The 21,035-nt window shown below is 41.4% G+C and overlaps 1 pseudogene; it reads left to right on the top strand.

Moving 5' to 3' along the window:
- The first annotated feature begins 3,224 nt into the window (after positions 1-3,224).
- Positions 3,225-4,188, top strand: LOC102004747 (annotated as a pseudogene).
- Positions 4,189-21,035: the final 16,847 nt, after the last annotated feature.

Here is a 21,035-nt window from a genome sequence, read left to right as displayed (position 1 = left end):
TGTAACATACATCATGCCAGTGTTGGTAGGGAGTGAAAATGGGGCTTTGTTTTTGGAGCCATTTCCACTGTGGCTTGTAGTGTTTGGAACATAATGGATTTTATTTTTTAAAGGGGATTTAGCACTTTGACAATGGCTTGTTTACAAAGGGAAATTTCTGTTGTGGGTTTTTGTTTTGTTTTTTAACAAAATGCAGTAGTGTTAGTCTATTTTGGGGCTACTCCCTCCTCAGAGATTCATTTTTAGGTGTCATGCTCCTTTACACACTCTCTCCCTCTCCAGGGTGCGAGGGAGGTTTGCAATATGTTCCTGTGAGACTTCGCACAAGTGACAAATGAGATTTTCCATCTTCTCATTCACACAGTGACTGCTTGAAAAGCCAGGAAGTGGAGTGAGGGGGTGGAGCTGAGGTGACAGATTGATGAAGATAAGGAGAAATGAATTTGGAGAGGGGAGGAGGAGCAAGCGGATGAAGAGTTGTAAAAATCAGAAAAGCAATTCTAAACTGGATTTGGAAATGGCAGAATGACAAGGTGAAGTTTTCTATAGGGAGAAAGTTGCGAGGCTGCTGCATCCGAGGTGGCCTGGAAGTTTTGAAGAGTGGAAATGGAGAAAAGCTTGAGCAGTGTAATCATTCAAGAGGCAGGAACTGATAAGGGTCCCTGCACAGACAAGCCCGGCTGCTTCTCTGTGGACACTGAACTGGTTCTGTATTGTGATTTGGGAAAAGCAGCCTGCTCGTGGAGCTTGTTTACACGTGAGTCAGATGTAAGGTCAGGGGCACTGACCATAGGGAGTCTTTGCATAAATCTCAGATTCCAAGGCCTCCTACTCCTCCTCCTCACTCTGCTTCCTTTTAGCTGCTGTCTTGCGCTCTGCTGATTCCTGAACATCACTTTGAAACGGGTGGTCCGAAGGCCTCAGCCCCGTCAAGCCTCAGAGCCAGCACTCACCCTTCCCTACTCTGCCTTAGGCACTGGCTCGGTTAGTGGAAAAGCAGTTGGAAGTCTACCTGAGGACCCGAGAGCCCTGGTGTCCGGGCTCCGAGGCTGTCTTAGTCACTGCACCTGCAGCTTAAAGGGTGAGAGGTGTGTGTTGGCTCTCAGTTGGCTGCTCCAAGGTGGGGTGCATGCAGCGGGGAAGCAAGAAGAGCACGCAGGGAGAAGTGGGGAGGGAGATGAACCAAGTCCCCGTGACCTGCCTCCGCCCCCCAATCACACTCAGCTGTACTCTCCCCCATGGACCCAGTCACCGATGGCTATCAGCCCTCAGGCCCACATCCCCAAACCCCATCTACAAGTGCATGAGGCTTTCGGGAGGGCATCTAGACATGAACAATGCCGCTGGCTTCTGGGCTTCCGTGGGGTTTCCTTGTCGTGCACAGCATGGGCTTGCCAATACAGCTGCTCCCCAGCCCCAGCCCTGCTGTCCTCTACAAAGTCCGACTGTCTTTGACTCTTACCGTGTCCAGGGCAAAAGAAAGAGGCAGTTCTCACCTTCCCACCCAGCTCCAAGGTTTCTAGTGAGGCTCACGTGAAAGAATACACAGTGTTCTCAGAGGAGCAGATACATAAAGCATATACATATTACATACAAGGTGCTATGTGAAGCAATATAGATGCAGCCCAGGTATGATTATAATATTATTCTCAGAAGTTTCATGCTCTGTCTCGCTTCGTGATTTTTGTCTTTCTCTTTTTCGCATGTATATATGTAATGGCATAAGCACCTGAGTAAGCATCTATACATTTTTTTCTATGCTATTCTAAAATTTTTACAGGGTTCAGATTTCAGTTAGTGCCACTGTACATTTCCTAATGATCTCCAAGTCTTCAATATACACCCAACTTAAAAGCAACACATATTGAACAGAACAGGAAACAAAGAAAAAGCTTTTATAATGAGCATCTTTTTTCATCAGCTTCAGCGCTCTCAGGACAAATTGAATTCAGTAATCCCCATAAGGCCTACAGATAAACTTATTTCTTAAGACAGAGATGAACTCAGTGTCATGGTTGTGCAAGAATATTATTGCCATTCCTTTTATTATCATATATAGTACCTTTCTATTGAAAAGCCAAAGGCATTTTACACAGTCTGACAGTGATCCTCACAATGTCCCTCTGGGCTGAGAAGGGTTCATTACAAACTATAAATAATCACTGCCTTTTATTTTGAAATGTCTCCCATAGATGCTATTTATAGTGGACTGGACCCTCATGATTCATGGATCCTAAAGGGAAGGTATTTCAAAGGATTTAGAGGAGGTGGTGCATCCTATAGGTTTCCAGCTATTAGAGTTGCTATTTCTAGCAGAGGAAATCTAGTGCACTCTAAAGTATCTTTCAAAATTACTAATATTTACTTTTAAATTAAAAGAAGTATAGGCAATGGTCACAACGTGAAGTATGAAACTGCTGCCCAGTTGGTTGACTCTCTGAAGATCCACTGACTGGCCAAGCTGTCTACTGGAACGGCTCTGCTGGTGATACACGCATGCAGCTTGGCTCACTACAGAGGCTCCTGAGGAGCACATCATTGTTTTCATGCCCCTGTGCAGAAAGAGCTTGGGCAGTCGCATTCAGTAGCAGGTGCCTCTATCTCTCTGGGCACAATTAGTGGTGCAAGGGTGGATACTTAACCCAAGGCCAGTCAGTGTGTGAGCTAATGACTCATGCAGGAAGGATAACCCGGGCCAATCACGTGGTCTCTTTTTGGCATTTCAGGTGACATGTTCCAGAGGAATAAAAGACTTAGCTGTGGAGAGAGACAGTGAAAGAGAATGAGGGAGAGATAGGCTGGACAAGGTCATGAGAGAGGTAAAACTTGTAGGAACAGAAAACAGAGAAAGCATGTGCAGAAGGGCTGGTGCCTTGTAACTTGTAGAGAACTGCAGCCAAGACACACCACTGCTGAGATCTCCAGAGAAGCCCTAGAGTAAGTTCTACTTTCAGTTTATTCTCTCCAAGGCACGAGCCACGCTCCTCCTCTGGCTCCTACTTCTGTAAACCGGACCTGTGACATTTCTTTTATCTTACTTTACGTTCCCAGTACTCTCACTTGATATGAGTTAGTTTGGCTCTTTGCACCTGAAAACCAAAAAAAGCTCCGTTAAACAGTGGCTCTTCAGCCTTACAGAGAATATCAGATCTAGTCATTGCTCAGCGTTCACTTCCCCAGTGTACGAGCCCATGCCACAGTCATTAATTTAAAAAATAAAACAAGCTTTCCGTACTGCTTAGGCAGGGGTCCATACGGCGTTGTTCTTGATTCCCATCGTAATTTAACGGGAAACTTCACAATGTCCAGAGCCCTTGATGTCCTGCAAGTGAAGGAGGAGGATGTCCTCAAATTCCTTGCTGCAGGAACCCACTTAGGTGGCACCAACCTGGGTTACCAGATGGAGGAGTATATCTACAAAAGGAAAAGTGATGGAATCTACATCATAAATCTGAAGTGAACCTGGGAGAAGCTTCTGCTGGCAGCTCGGGCCATAGTTGCCATTGAAAACTCTGCTGATGTCAGCGTCATATCTTCTAGGAACTCCAGCCAGCTCGCTGTGCTGCAGTTTGCCGCTGCTACTAGAGCTACTCCTACTGCTGGCCACTTCACTCCTGGGACCTTCACTAACCAGATCCAGGCAGCCTTCCGAGAGCCACGTCTTCTGGTGGTTACTGACCCCAGGGCTGACCACCAGCCCCTCACAGAGGCATCTTAGATCAATCTGCCAACCACTGCTCTGCGCAACACAGACTGTCCTCTGCGCTATGTGACACTGCCATCCTGTGCAACAATAAGGGAGCTCACTCAGTGGATCTGATGTGGTGGACCCTGGCCTGGGAAGTGCTGCGCATGGGTGGCACCATCTCCCGTGAATAACCGTGGGAAGTCATGCCAGATCTCCACTTCTACAGGGATCCCAAAGAGATTCCAAAGGAAGAGCAGGCGGCTGCTGTGAAGGCTGTGACCAACGAGGCGTTTCAGGGTGAATGGACCGCACCAGCTCCCGAGTTCACTGCTGCTCAGCCGGAGGTTGCAGACTGGTCTGAAGGCATGCAGGTGCCCTCTGTACCTATTCAGCAGTTCCCTACTGAAGACTGGAGTGCTCAGCTGGCCACAGAAGATGCGTCTGCAGCCTACACTGCACAGGCCACCGAGTAGGTAGGAACCACCACCCAGCAGTCTTGAGCTGCTCTGCAGATACTTCAGCAAAATGGTAATGAGGTTGATGGAAAATAAAACACCAATTTCTAAAAAAAAAACAAAAAGATACAAAACATGAAAAGTAAAACAAGCAAAACAACAATAGAATTCTTTCTAGGACATCTACCAGTCACCTGAGAGATCAGTGCTTTTTTCTGCTCTGAAGGTGGGTGATTCTTCTGCCGGCTTCTCATGCAAACCTGAAGAGAACTCTCAGCAGCCACCTCGCCCCCATAGAGCTTTCCATGTGTTTTACTGGTCAAAGTGGTATCACGTGCATTTGCCTCCATATTACTGTGACTGAGTCCAATCAGCAGTTATCCACCCATTACCTGGGGCTTTGGTGAGAGCTGCTCTCCCTGGGAGCACATAGTCACCTCAAATCTGGTAGCCAGCAACTGACTGCAGGGTGGGGCAGGGGAAAAGTGTGAGATAGGTAACCAACAACGTTCTACTTGAGTACCTGTTCTACTTCCTGCTTTGATTGAATGTACTAATCTGGAATATCCTCTGAGCTGTAAAACTGCTCAGGCAAGGGAAACAGAATTGTGTGTAACATCTCTTACGACCACACAGTTTTCTTTGACCTAATTCCATGCATATTAAACAGTTTTCTTTTGATTAATTAGGCTACCTACCTACTTTGATATCTGATAGGAAGGGTCTTGGATAGACAATGACATAATTACACATTAAAAGAGTGTATCATGTGTTATAAATTAATAACTTCATGCTCTGATTGCATATAACAACCTTGAGAATGCAATTACAATAAATAATTTGTTCATCACTCATCAGCATTTTCCTGTGCTGGGCAGTATGATGAATTCTCCAAGTATGGAGTGAGTAGGCTTTACTGCCTGTTCTGTGGGCTGTCTGTGTGGGGTCTCACAGTTCCAATGGCAGTCAGTAGTAACCATTTAGGAGCGTGACTGAGGCTCCAGGTTAAGTGTTTCCCGGTTTCACAGTTGTGCTCCCTGGCACCTTTGTGAGCTCATTTCTCAAAATTCTTGTCCCCACTCACCCTGCCCCAGCCATGCTGGTACATGAAATCTTAAGGTAATACTGCAGGATTGTTTTGCAAGACTGCTCAGAGCCTGATGGGGTGGTGTATGATTAGCTGAAGAAAGACATATTTTGTTCATTTGGCCTGCTTTTCTGTTTGTTTGTTTTTAAAATTAACTCCTTCTCAATCTGTTCACACTTTTGAACAGACCATTAAGCTGTTATTCTTGCTGTCCGTGCACACTGGCTTTCACTTCAATTCTTCCAGCCCTTCTGTTTGAATTCATGGATAGCTACTCGCTACCCACAGGTAGCAAGTGGCCTCAAGAAGAATCGTTTCCTCTGTGCATGGACATATGCGGATTTGTGGCATCCTTCTGAGCAAAGCAATGAATAACATCTCAAGCTCCTGTCATTATGCTCTTAATAAATACCAGTTTACTCAAGTTTCTCTCTTCCCTCCTTCAAATGTTTTGCCTGGAAAGTATAGCAGTCAGGCTTCCCTAATGTCTGCTCTTCCATCCTGCCAAGGGTAAGGATTCCAAACATCATTTTGGTGCCTAGTCCTTTCAAGGCAGGCCATTTATAGTTTTGCTGCGTGGACATAATTTTAACCTTTTCAAAAGCAGCAGAGCTTGTTTCAAGGGAGAGGTGAAGTATATTACTGACAACAGCCTGTCTTATACTCTGAACTGAACTGTGCTTTGGGTCAGACAGTTTTCTAATTAGTTTGGATTTTCCGTGTGTTAAAGGAAAGTTTTGACTACATTTAACAGCAGGTCACTGGGCAAAAATTCTGCTTTCTGTGCACAGTGACTGTGGTTCCTTTCCATCTGACTGTGCCGGTGGAAGACACCGTGTGGGAGCAGAGGCAGCAGCACACAGGGCACCCGTTCTCCCCACCACGCCAGGCACTGCACACAGCACTGGGGTCAGGCACCATATCATGACATCCAACATCAACCGTAGGTCCGTAAACAATGCAGTGGTTGCTACATTAATAAAGCAGGAGCTACAGACCCAAGACCTCAGTGTAAATCTCTAAGAAAGGCCCCATGCATGTGCAGAAAACCTGTCTCTCAACTTTCATAGCTGGCTGGGGAATAAGAAGGAAAACTGTAGGCCAAGAACACTGGAGCACCTGTGCAGAAGGAAGGTACATTTGCCGGGGCTGTGCGCTATTATCTGAAGTAGTCTGAGAAGGGCTGAAAACATGGAAGAGAGGAAGATGGGTAATTAGGGTTTTTACAGCCATAACCTTGTGGGCCTGCGGTCTTAGAACGGCACTCAGAGACTTCACAGATTACACTGTGTAATGGAATGCTACGCAGCCACACAAAGAAGGAGACCGCACTATTTGCAATACCATGGATGAACCTGGTAAGCATTATGGTAAATAAAATAAGCCGGGACAGAAAGACAAATACCAGAAGGTTATACTCATATGCGGAAGTTAAAAGAATTGATCTGCTGGAACTAGAGGATATAACAGTGGTCACCAGGGCGGGGGTGACTGAGGGCAGGAAGCTGCAGCGATGCTGAGCAAAGAACATTTCAGTTACAGAAGAGGAACAGGTTCAAGACATCCACTGTACAACGTGATGGCTCTCATTAATAACATACTATATTACTGAAAATGCTAAAAAGATGGAGGTTGAATATTCTTATCACAAAATTGTAATTATGTGAGGCAATGTGTATGTTCATTTGCTGGATTTAGCCATTTTACAGTGTATGTGTACTTCAAAAGAATCATGTTGTATATGATAAATTAATATAATTTTGTGCATGAATTAAAATATGAAATTATTTTAATAAATGCACAGAAAACATGTCTTTCCTTGACTAAATTTCAAGTTCTGCCTTTGCCCTGAGGTGCAGAGGGGGAAACGGGCCCTAGTTATGCTGGCGTCTGCAGCACCCGGTACAACATCTGCTGCAGCAAGGGTGAGCAAACAGCTATGGAGCAGAGGAAGAGCACAGCAAAGGAAAACAGGTGACGGGCGGAAGGAACCGCCCAGGACAGCAAGAGTCTCACAGAAAGGAGACCTGTCAAATAAGCGAGCGACGGCGGTGGACAGTGGTCTTCTGATGCTGGAGCCGTTTTTCTCCCTCTAAAATGCTCCTTTCTTCTCTGGGATGTTTTTCTTGTCTTCCAGCACACTGTGGGGGCTCCCATCTGAGTTCCACGCCTTCACAGGATCATCTCCTTATTGTAGTGAAGAGCGCAACCAGGAATGCTGAGCGGTGATGCCGGCGTCCTCTCATCCCTGCGTCCATCGCCGCGGGACATGGGTGGAAAGCTGACATCTTTTTGTAGAGCAATTTCCCGGAGAATTATCCCCAGGAGGCACATGAAAGCTGGATAAATATTTGTAAAGAAATTAAAGCTTTTTAGATTAAAATAAGAAGCCAAGCAAAGGCAAAGTCTTATTAGAGTGGGTACACTGGATGTACATTCCTGAAATGGGGTCTTTCGCGGGCAACGTAAATGATTCTTTTCCTAATAACATTTTCGTGATGTTAATTTAAAACACGTTCTCAGAGACCCAATTAAAAATGGATGTACTTCTTTGACTTTTACATTTCAAAAGAAGCCGAATTTTAAGAATACAATTGGTGATTACTTATAGTGCTCTTTTCACAGACCCCATAATAAAAAACCTGCACTTTTTCTGTACTTATGAAAATAATTACAACGATCATTTTAGGGTAATTTTTTCTAGACCTTTCAAAATCAAACATAATTCATTGCTGATTTACCTCGTACTGATCATGTAAGCATCAGTATACATTAGGACTTCTTCTAAGGACTAATACTTCTCTACGTGGCTTCAGAAAATGATAAATTGATCACTTTTAGGTGCTGACAATGTAACATAGGGCTGTTGTGGACTGAAATAAGATGATGAGGTTTCCCAGTTCTAAATGTTGGCACCCGCACCCCCATTTGAGCCCAGACTGAGCAATTTAGCAGCTTAGCAAGACCCTGTAACACAATGAAAAATTTTACAAAGAGCTGGGGCTGTAGGTTCGTACAAAGGCACTGTGTTCAGTCTCCATTACAGCAAACCCAAAACTAATACAAAACACAACAACAAAAAACTCGATAAAACCAAATGAATAGACAAAAAAGTAAAGCCGCCAGAACAGTCTTATCAAAGTATAACTGGTACCCAAAAACTGCGTAAAAATGATGTGCCCTCCTGAGTTTGGACATACACATGTAAAGCCATCACCACAGTCTGGGTCACAGTCATGGAAGAACAAATACTGCTTCATTCTACTGATATGTAGTTCCTCAAATACTTACGCATATTATGTTTAAAGTGTTTTGGACTGGGTAGATTTCAAGGCAAGGATCTGAGTTCTATCCCCAGCACTGAAAAAAACATTAAAAAGTATTATAAAGTTTCACTCAGTGATAACAGGTAGAAAGCATGATGATGGTGTCCAGCCTGATGAACCGTCACAAAGTGAACAGGGCCATGTGACCATGGAATTTCAATTAGGACCAGAAATAAAAGGTCACAGCATCTGTGGTGAGGCCTCTGCAGGCACTGCAGTCTCCAGCAGGGGAATCGCCAGCCTCACATGGGACCTGGCAAATCCTCCTTCTGTCTGGCCTGTGTGTCCCAGTGTGAAGTTTCTGAGATTAATTTCAATTGTTGTGGAAAAGAATACATATCTACATTCAATTCTTATTAAGCATTTAACTAGTCTTGATGATTTCATGTTACCATTAGGTAACATCGCAAAGTACGACACACAATTCAGTTAGTATTTGCAGTTGTGCCTCGGTTTACAAACTTAATTTGTTCCATGGTTCTGGGGAACAAGGCCGTGGTCCTGTTCATGACTGAGGTGGATTTCACAAGCCAAAACAAAATTTGGCCGAATGCTTCTGTTTATGAATCAAGTTATTCATGAACAAGTGTTGGTGAGCTGAGGTACATATTACTGTATCTTCACAGATATAAAGCAGTAGTTCAAGTAGACTTAGGGATAACTTAGGCTGCTTTAATCAACTTCTCGTTGGGTCGATGTGGCCTCTGCCTTTAACTTACAGTGAGGTTAAGGAAGTGTTCGGGCTGAAGAAGGGGAAGCTTCTATCTGCCATCTCTGTAATTTTTCATATGTCTACAACCCAGTGTCTCCCTGAAGAATCTTTTAAAAATCATGTGTGCACTTTCTGAGGGCTAGTTCAGCCCAAGTCATATAAACACAGCACTTACCTGGGTACATTAATGTCATTATCATTGGTTTGACCTCATAGAATCTCTGCACCCCACAGCTGTGATAAAGAGCACAGGACCTGCCTCACAGAGTGAAGGTCTTAGAATTAACCTTTATGTTAAATGGCAGTGAACCCTAACTTTTTTTTTAGATGACAGTAAATATAACAAACACATACAGAAGTTCTGATACTTCATCTGCACATGCTAGGTTACATGCTTCCCTTTCTGGGTGGTTCAGCTGGTGAAATGAGTATAATAACATTCTCCCAGCATTCTGCCAGCCACTCACCCTATTTGACTCTGTCCTCCAGACTGCTGGTCAGCTTTATAAAATTCATATCTAATTGAGGTATTTCCGTGCTTGAAAGTCTCTGCACCCCACCCTCCTTAATTAATACTTTTGTTTATCTCCTGCTTACATGCCTGAGTCTTTGTTCCTGCTCTTGAAAGGAACTCCCCACTGTCAGCACCCCGCCGCCCCAACTGTCCTGTCATCATACCAGACTGCTCCTTCTTACTTTAACATGATCCACATTGATGCAGGTTTTCCTATTTTTGCACATTTGGTCACTGCCTCTTTGCAGGAATCTAGAAAGCCCTCTTGTAACTTGTCTTCAGGGGAAATGCTTTCTCTTCTTTGGGTCTAGTCTTACGAATCATCTGTTCAATGGAATTTTCCCTTTCAGGGGGAGTTATCATTCACATTGTGTAATAAGGTTGTGTCTTCAACTCCTGCTCCAGTTTCTGGTTTTGCTGTCCTGCAAATCCATCAGCGTCACTGAATTTAAGGTTCATCAGACACCCTTATATTCTTAAGTTCTTTTTAAAGTAGCTTCACTTGACTTCTGTCTCTCTTGTTGTAGAGAGGTGCAGTCTCATTTCTCACATATAACTCAGCCACAGCGCCCCAATGAACTCTATGCAGATGTCTTCAAACATCCATGCTTGCTTTTTTCACTTTTGTTCTCTCTAAATGACTGTGAGTTGTTTGAGCTCCATAAAGTCTTGGTTTTTGTAATGCTAGAGCTTCTACAGAACTCAGAATAAGGCAAAGATGTGATTCTTTTATGATGAATGACTTTGACACTGAAAGAGCCAAATTATCTAGCACAGTTCTGTGTGGGCTAAAAATTGACCCAGTGGGTGCACAGAGAGAAAGTTTCCTTCCCATTGCTTACTGATTCTCCTATTTTAATACATTTAAAGAAATATACTTCCTTGATTGCTTTACATCTGAACCATATGTCAGAATCAGTCTAGAGAAAATGGACAAAGGCTTTATAAAAGTAAAGATGGACATCAGTTTGCCCAAAATACCAAAACAAGACTTATTAAAGCTCCTTATTTTCATTTGTCAGACATTTATTGAATACCAACTATAAGATATTTTTATTTAGTACCAAAGAAAACCTGCATATGAGTAAGACTTGTTTCCTACATTTGAGAAATCAGGCTATAGTACTATAGTAGGAATCATAGTGGTTACTATTCTGGAAACCCAGTGTAGGATTCTGTCCACTACAGCCTAACCAGTGGGAATTGCTTGTTTCCTTATTAATCATTCTTTTCTTTGCCCCTTTTTTCCTCCGAACTTTCAAAATGTATACTCTCAGATGACAATGATGACATTTAAATTGCCAAATTCCCCACACTGAGACAAAAATTAGTGGTTCTTATACTTTAGAATGCACCAGCATAATCTGGAAAGCTTTTAAAAACAAGCCAAAACAAAAGTTGCTAGATCCAACTCAGAGTTGGTAGGTCAGTCTTGTGTACTGCCCAAAAGCATTTTCCAGAAACTTCCATCAAGGTTCCCTTTGTCTCACACTGGCAGCTGTGCAGCCACTTCACTGAGGTTTGCATAGATGGTGTTATGGAAGTCATGCACCACATTTAAAAGACTACATGCCGATAAGAAAAATTTATATTTTGGGCAAGTTAAAATTTTTACTATAGGATGCTGTCCTCTGTTTTATGCATTGTAGGATATTTCATACCATCCCTGGCCTCTATCCATCAGTTGCTGGTAATCACTCCATTCTGCCTCTTTCTCCTCTTTCCTCAATTATAACTACTGAGCTTCTGCCTTTGCTCCTACCCACCTTGTAAAAGATCCAAGTATCTCAGGACAGTGCCAAAAAGCAGCCCTACCTGAGACACACTTCTTAGATGTGTAACATTGGAATAATTAGGCACTCTGTCTAGATTTAGGTACTGTTATCTGTCAGATGGGCATCAGTTGCAGGTCATTGTTGGGGTCTGAGATGCTGCATTCCTATCAGTTCCCAGATGCTGTGAACATTGCAGGTGTGTAGATCACACTCTCAGAGGTGCAGATATTAAGCAGAGGCCCCAGAGAAAATAATTACAGTTTTCTAAAAAAACGTGAATGAGGGAAGCTGTCTGGTCACGTCTTCTGCAGTCTTTAGATCACAGAGCCTTGTAGCAAGGATATTATCCATATAGGAATATGGTCCCAGAGCTTTCATCTTCAGTTATTTCAAGCAAATAACATTGTTTTATTTCTTAGGCACTGTAGACATGGTGCCTGCAGCCTTGAGCTTTTTCGAGAGCTGATAAAGTATGTCTAACCCAGACTAAAAAGTGTTTTGGTCTTAAAATTAAGAATGCAAGTTAAAATAAAAGAATGTTTTAATTAGATATTTGAAAATACTAAAATGCTGTCAATTAATTAAATACAAAGCAACTTTTGTACAGTTGTGTACAAACGATGTTTAATGTAGGATGAGTTTTCATTGTTATGTTTATCAGAAAGTGGGGGTGAGGGGCACTGGGCTCAGTACCTGGACCCCAGGGACTATCCTTAAGGCAGCTTCATTGGAGACATCAGAAATTCAGGTTTTAATGCAAATTATTCCCATTTTGAATTATTTTTAAGTGTTTAAATAAGTACATAAGACAAATAAAATCAACTTTGGGCCAGACTGGGCCCTTGGGCCACCCATGTTCAAATTTTATTTGATAGGTTTGGATTATGGAAATAGTCTTCTTGCTGGTTTATTTTTCTAAACCATCAGGCTATTTTTCTGCAGAGCAAAGTATAAATTGGCAAGCCTGGCATTCAAAACATGACATCATTTTTTTCTTAATTACCTTTCCACATTTCTTGTCTACTGTGTCTGCTATAGGTATCCTATATTGTATTCAAATTAGACAGCCAGGTGAGTTACAATTGCTAGTGCTTTCTTTCGCCTGGATGCCTATATCCTCATTTCATTTATTCATTTCTTCCAATACTTCAAATTCACTTCATGTTTGCATTCTTTGCAAATTTTTCCATGACTACTTCAGACTCTGTTACCGTATTCTGTGGTATTTATTGTCATTAGCACTCATTTGATATCTAGTTTATGCTGTTCTGTCTAATATGCATTGTGTGCATTCATTTTATTTTAATAGATGTTTATTAATGGTGAAAAATCTAGATTTTCTAGAGTGGCATATGCTGCTTAAAATCTAGAAAATAAAAGTGTTAACATGCCCATCAAAGAACCTATTTTCCTTCTTAAATTTTGAGACAGAGTCTCCTTAGGCTGCCCAGGTAGAACTTGACTTATGACCATGCTGCCTCAGCCTCTTAAATAGCTGGGTTTACAGGCATGTGCTACCACACCTGATTTAAATCTACTTTCTTGCTTTTACATCCATCAATAAGGTTATCACACCAAGAAAGTACATAAAAAGTTCATTAGTACAGTTGCCTGTGATTATTCTTATCACTGGCGGAATTTGGTACTGTCAGCCAGCTTTTCTGTTCAAAGTCTGTGACAAGAAATGTAAGACCTTAAGTTTTGGGCAGAAGCTTCTAGATAAGTTCTTTTGCCTGCTTACACCTTTTTTATAAGACAGTACAGATGAGAAATAGCCCTGGTTTACCAAGTTTCCTGTTGGATTGGATTTTGCTTCCTCAGTCATGTTTCTTAATATCACATTGTCTATCATCTTGGAACATATTTTTAGGCACATTGTAATCTATTATTTATACTTAATAAAAACTGTTCCTCAGTACACAACAATTTCACAGTAGGGTCCTGCCACCAGAGCCTTCAAAGTTTCTGAGGTTACAGCAGCTTTTTTTCTTGCATCTGAGTGTTAACGTTGAGTGCTTGGAGTGTCATTACCAGCCTTTCCCGGACTTTGCCCTTTCTACCTTTACTCTGAGTGTGAAATGCTCTCATACTCTTGGTGGAAATTTAATTACAATGTTGACTTTTCCTTTTTGTGTGCCACGGCTCTAATATCTCCAAAGGATAGCTCTTATTGCCTCTGTTAGTGAGAACAACCATATTTTCTTGCAGCTAGGACAGTTCCTTGTAATGAAGGGAAGTGCTGTCCATTAGTATCCCCAACCGGGCTCCAAGCAGAAAGCCCAGTACTTTTTGCAGCACAGAAGTCAAAAGGGGCAGCCCATGTTTTTCCAAATCGATAGTACCCCTGGCCCTTCATCACTGCTGTCTCATTTCAATTCCTCAAGAATTTCTCCTGAATTCTTAGCTGATGTCACTTCGATTAAATCACCAAGGTGCTTCAGTGTTATGCTAAGACTTTGTCCAACCAGGAGTTTTTAAAATGACTTAACACTAATTTTGATAATGTGGGCAGTAAACGTTCACACTGCAGCCTCATTTGCTCTACTATTATGTGAGCAAACACAGCTTGTAAGGGACACAAAGGTGGTGTCCACTGTCCTCCTGGAAAAACTGACGCCCTTTTCATCCTTAAAGATCAGGCAGGGTACACTGAAGCCAGCTTGCTTGTTTATCTCTTCGTTTTGAGTTAAACGGTTTTACTTTCTCTTTCTCATCTTTAGACTAATGGTCCATCCCCAAACTGAAGTTAAGTAGCCATGTGGTTTGCTGTCATAAATCATCCATCTGCTCAGCGTCTGTTTGGGGCAAGTTTTCTAAAATAATTCAGTCTTGTCAGTTCCTAGCTCATTTAAACACTTTCAAAAAATTGTAAACTACTGTCTTGAAACTCTTCCAAACTTCAGAATTTACCTGTTGCTTAAAAAATACCGTTCTTCTAATGAAATGTTTATAATTTTTCCTTCTTTAGTGTTCTTCATAATTATTCAATGTAACCACAGCAGAGATAGCACTGTGCTTCTCTCACAGCCACCTGGTGTTTGCTTTTCTATATTGTTAAGAGAAAAATTATTTCATTTCTTATTTCCTGTGTCAGGTGTGAGTTTTCTCAATGTTATTTTAATCACTTTGCTTCAGGTGGAAGAAGTTTCTCTAGTATTCTTTCCCATAGAACATGAAAATATACTAAAAATACGGATTGGGGCTGATTAATAAGTGTCATCAGTTCTTCTTACCAGACTGGATGTAACCTTTGGTCCCATATTTCATGTTGAACATGTACACAGTATGGCTTTAAGAAAAACAGAGTGCATTCTGGTAACATTAGTAATCTACTGGACACATTAATTTATAGCCACAAAAAGGTGTTGCAGATAACTGTGTGGTTAGAACTGTGCTAGGCACTGTAGATGCATCATGGAGACATGCTTTATACCAAGTCAATATTCTAAGCAGATGGGCAAGACTTTAGCATGGACACTTAAATAACAATAGAAGACAGTGAAGGGGACTTACTAGGTATATTAGCAAGAGCAGATTGTGAATTCAGAGTAGTGTAAATTCACTCAGTGAGGATGAAAGAGCAGACACTGCATGTTTTGATTGGTAGAGAAGATCCAAATAGGGAAGGGTAAGGAAGAGGATATGCTGGGTGTGAACAGTGGTGGGAAGGAAGCTTATAGAAAAAAGAAAATAGAAAGTGGTCAGGTGCTAATAGAGCTGTTGTCACTTATGGATGGAACCTAATTTTGAAAAGCCATGTGGGGTTGATCAAAAACCTGTGGAATATGGAGTTTATCTTTAGAATAACATGGAAGTAATTACATGCTAGATGTAGCATTACTCTTTTTGTACTTCAATTTACTATGAAGTTAGAATAATATTTGAGTCATCTTTCTCATTGCTGGGACAAAATAATTTACACCCAAAACATAAAGAAGGAGAGGCTTAATTTGGCTTATGGTTTTGGGAGATTCAGTCTGTTGTCAGGGTAGAAATGGCATGCTGTAAGGGCGTGGTGGAAGAAAGCTGATCACATCATGGTAACCAGAGAGCAGAGAGAGAAGGGTAGAGGTGAGGAGGTAGTGACACACCCTCCAAAAATACACCTTCAGGGACACCTCTTCCAACAATGCTCCACCTCCTAACAGCACAGTGAATGACAAACTCATCAGTGGATCGATCTACTAATGAATTTAGTGTCCCCAGGATCCATTCACCTTCCCAAATCCCTCTGAACACATGAGATTTTGGGGGGACATTTCAGATCTAAACCATAACAGATAGTGATAGTTCTTATTACATTGGGGTGTCGTGAGAAATAAATTAATTAATGCATGTAAAGTCTTCAGAAATGTGCTTATTGAATAAGTATTCAATGTTAGTGATTATTATTTTAAATAATATCTATTATCATTATTGCTACTGTGTAGGAAGCAATGTTATGAAGATATAGAAAGGCACCCCCGATCCCAGCAGTGTACAGGAAAGGTTCCTCAGGAAACCATTCCTCAGCTTCATTCTTGAATTTCTAAATGGTTCTTTGTGGACCTTTAAAAGAAAACAAATACGTGAAAGAAAATGGAAAAGTCCTTCATCACCTTGCATCATCTTTTGTCTTGAGTTATGACCTGGGTTAGTAAATCTTACCTTCTTCTCAATAGCACCAATGACCCTAAAGAGATGAGCGCTTCCTGATCACATATCAGCTATTTAGACCTTTAGTTTAGCGATTGTTTTGGTTACTTTTCTCTCACTGCTGGGACAAAATATCTGATACCCAAAATTAAGGAAGAAAAGGTTTATTTCGCTTACAGTTTGTGGAAGTTTCAGTCCGTACTTGGCAAATTATAAGGCAGAGTGGCACATGGCAGAGAGCTGCATCTCAGGGCGGCAGCACACAGCTAAGCAACAACCACACACCAGGGCGGAATAGGGGAGGAATGGCCTCAAGCACCCTTTTCCTCTCCCTTACATATGCAAACTATCCACCCCAGGGTGGTGTAGCTCTCATACCCATAATAATCAAACTCTAAAAGCCTGCCCCGTGGTCGCATGAGGCTTTGGAGGGGGCACACAGACATAAACCATAACAGGGATGAAAACAAAAGGGAAGTTAACAGTATGCTTGAATATTTGTGCTCTAATCTTCTCTACCAGCATACTTTATATCTATCTTTATTCCATTCTCTCTCCTTTCATTATGTTTATCATTCAATACAAACAGAAACCTTGTATACAAAAGTGAATTATGAATGATAGGAGAATAAAGTTAGGGGTCACTGGCTGCTATAGCAGAGGCCCTCTCTATCCCTTCAGTCACGTATCCCCAGGCTCCTATGATGTGTGAGGCACTGTGCCAGACTTTGGCACATACCCAATCAATCAAAGGCACATACCCAATCTCCTTTCTCTCTCCACCTGCTGCCTCACTGAATGCCATGAAAGAAAAGGAGACTAGAAGGCAGGAAATGAGGGAACATGAGAAAATCACAGAAGAATATGTACAAAAGTAGAGGACAGAGAATCAGGAGCAGTGGAAATAAGAGGAATCACATTATCAGATCAGGCTTCTGGGTTGAAGTTCTGTAGAGTTTCCTGCACTGTCCCTGAAGCAAAAACAAACGGAAAAATAAAGTTCTGAATTGATTCCATAATTAAAAGTAATATACTACAGACTTTCCAAAACTCAGAATGATTTTACAGTAAATAGATATTGTCTTAGTTATTTCATCACTACTGGGACAAAATACCCAACACCCAAAGTTAAAGGAGGAAAGGTTTATTTAGCTTGCAATTTGTAGAAATTTCAGTTGGAGTCAGCTGTCTCCTAGGCAGGGCTGCATGGCAGAGGGGCATAGCACAAAAGAAACAGTCCATGTGTAGCATGAGGAGACAGCAAGCCATTCTGCTTTCTTTCCCTGCTTATTACATCGTTACAAGCATAGTGGTTTGTGCTACCCACACCTGGCACGGGGTGAAGATCTGTCTTTGGTAAATCCATTCAGCATATCCAGAACTAGCCTAAACCAATCAATGGAGACTAATCCAGTTATCATACCCATAATTAAATATCACAAACCCATGATCAAGCGAGCTCCACCCTTGAGCATGAGGCTTGGAGAGGGGACATCTAAATACAAGCCATAATCGACATGTTTGGATAATTTAAAGAAAATGATTTTTAACAGTAGCACCCATATTTAAAAATGTACTGTTGTTCAAAGTAGATGATAACTATCAAGTTTAGTATCTTTCTCCTGGTAAGGCTGGCCAGTCTTGATTACATACAGCTGTGTTTGGCCTTCGGGCAGATTATGCAAAGTTTTAAATGTTATTTGGTAAGTATTCGCTAAATACTTGAATTATAGAACATATTTGTTCTGTTAGATCTTTCTACTTTAGGCAAAGTGTGTTATTAATTTTTAAAAATAATTTTCCTCAGTGGCTTTTATTCAAACTTTATCATGATGTTGCTTATTAGAAAAAAAGTACTATCATGTATGTTGTAAGATTAAATAAAAACCCCAAACCACAAAAATCACAACAATAACAAATATTATGAATTAGTTGGAAACTGCTTGGAATGTTACTGTGTACTCACCATTAGGTACATTGTACAAGATATTGACTTGCTTACAAAGATATCAGTTTTGTTTAGTTGGAATTAATTTAAGGAAAATAAAGTAAAATGAGAGGAGAGATTGATATAATGCATAGTGTTTTGAGTGAAAGACTTATTACTGTGTAATTAGCTCTATGTGGTTCTCCTGTATAAGACTGTATATCTTATGTCTTGCCTAATGTTGGCATCTCATTCAACCTAATGGCAGTTTCGTACTGAACCGTTTCAGTGTCAGTGAACTTAAGCATGCGTCAATGTTCACAAACTCACTGAATTCCCAGGACTTCAGCTTATATGAACACAATCTTCATCTTTAGATAAAGGACAAATAGGTAGGGAATAGTTTTCCCTAAAATAGAATTATATGTGTGATGGTGTGGTCTAACAGGATATGAGAATTTAAAGAATGAGTCACATTACTATAGTTTAGTTGTGTGATACCAGGCAAGTTATTTCACCTTGATGAGATCCTTTTATTCATTTGCAGAATGATAAGTTTCAGAAGGGCACAGGGAGGCATACTGGCACATGGCAGTCAATAGTTGACATAAGTGGTGAATTGTAGCTGGTCCATGAATGCTTTGAAGAGCTGGCTGATTAATTAGTAATGTTGAGAACCAGTTGTAAATATAGTGTGATGGTTTTTATCTAAATGTCCACCAAAGCCTCATGCTTTCATAGGTGGGGCTTCTGGAAGGTGATTGGACTGTGGGGGCTTCCAGCTGATTTGATGGTAAGAGTCTGGCCTGGGAGAGTTTATTACCCTTTCCAGCTTCTCCTTCAATCCTCTGCTTCCTGTCTGCCATGATATGAGCAATTTAACCTCTTAGTAACTTTACTGCATTTTATAATTACCTACATTCCAAGGTTACTTACATCTGCTATGTCAGTGTAAAAAAATATCATATACTTCTTCTCATTGCACATTTTGTCCTAGCTCTGCATTCAGTGACCACATGGTGAAAGAATTTACACCACAGATAACAGCAAATGCTACAAATCAATTCCCTCAGACCCCAAGAGAACGGGTTATTAAGCATTTACCATCATGGCACTGGTATTAAAAACATTAGTTTCTTTCCATTTAATGTATAGAAAGTATCTAGAAGAGTCAGACAGAGAAAGGAAGGGGCTGGGGACAAGACACAGTCCCCAAGGGCGCGTGTCCAAGACTTACTCCCTTCAACCAGACTTGACTTCCTAGGTTTCCTTATCTCCCAACCATGCCATCAAATTATGAATTTTCCATGGATTAATCAACTGGTGAAATTGGAGCCCTCATGATCCAATTTCTTTCCCAAAGCTCATTAGGTGGCAATCAAGCCTCAGCATATGGGCTTTGGGGTACATTTATTTTAGATCTCAATCATAACAAGTGGATTATGGGTAAAAGAAGTGGCCTAAAAAGGCAGGGATGTAATTTCTGAGAGTTGCACTTACACTTTTTAATCTTACTTCCCAGTTTTCTCTTTGTTTTTTTTTTTTTTTTTGGTATATGGGTCATGAAGATACATTGCTAACAACCTACAAAGGCTTCTGGTTCCTATTGGGGGCCATTTGTTTGCAATCTATATTAGTTCTCTGATACTACAATAAAATATCTGAGGTAGGCTGTTCTCTAAAGAAAAAAAGTTTGCTTAGCTTACAATTCTGGTGGTTCCAGGCTTAGTTTTGGTGAAGGCCTCAGGGCAGGTAGCATCACAGCAGTGAAAACGATGTGGGAGGAAGAGATCACTTTGAGAGAGTGGAATCCACACAGCAGCTCTCTTCTGCACAACTTGCTCTTGTGAAACTAACACAACTTCTCTGTTAACTACCTGAGTCCCTCCCAAGGGCAGTGCCTCCAGTGACCGAAAGTCCACTACTCCTAGCACTACCACACTGAACGTGAAGTGTCCAACGCAGGAAGCCTTGGGGAACAACTCATATCAAACTATAGCCAGGCCTTAGCTGCCTTTACAGCAGAATGCACACCTTACTAATTTGCAGTGAGATACAGCTCCAGTAACTTTGCTGGAGATGATTTGCTAGGAAGAAGCAGCACAGAAGCAAGTTACTTTGACTAACTTTCATGTTTGCCCTATTCTACCCGAAGAGGGATTCTTGTTATTTCATGGTTTTCTGATGAAAGATGTCATGGATGGGAGAATCCTTAGCAACTCCAAAAGTGTCAGAAACTTTCAAAGAGGAAGGAGGACATGCTTTGAAAGCTGAGTTAAAATCCTCTCCTCTGAATACTCTTCACAGCCCCAGGTCTGGTCTTTTCAATTTGACTTTTGAAGTTATGTTATCTTTCAAGCTTAATTCCTCTTGGAGTGTGACCAACTTACTAGAAAAGCTACACTTTTCAAAAGGAATATTGAAGCCAGAGCTTTTCGCGGGAATATGGATTAGTATTACTGTACTCTTTCTCTTGTTTGCATTTGCTCTGTTCAAAAGCAAGCTTTCCTGTGGTCCTGTGGATTGTATGGTTTGTTTTACACTAGAAGAGACAAGGACAAGACACATGGTACCCTAAAAGGATGCTTCCTCCATCCTGGCAGTCCATGTGAGAGAATTTCAGTCAAAGGGGGCTACCACCATTTCCTAAAGTTCCAGGTATTTTTTTTAAAAATGAGGTATGTCAAAATACATGATATATCAGAGTTTCTCACAGACACAATCTAATCTCATTCGGAAATAGTGTCAATAATCCAAGTTTGGCCTCTTTATCAGTGTGGAGCTTGTGGTAAATGGCCCTCCTTAGATGCCTGTGACAGGCCCTGTACTAAAGATGCATATCTAAGGTCATCCACAGTTGGTGTAGGGCCACTTGCTCCAATATGATGAAATGCATTGGGTTAGAGATGCAGCAAG

This window comes from Chinchilla lanigera, unplaced genomic scaffold (assembly GCF_000276665.1).
Source record: "Chinchilla lanigera isolate Chin_1 unplaced genomic scaffold, ChiLan1.0 scaffold00125, whole genome shotgun sequence".
NCBI lineage: Eukaryota > Metazoa > Chordata > Mammalia > Rodentia > Chinchillidae > Chinchilla > Chinchilla lanigera.
The sequence above is the reverse complement of the archived record's forward strand: the minus strand, read 5'-3'. Positions and strand labels throughout refer to the sequence as shown.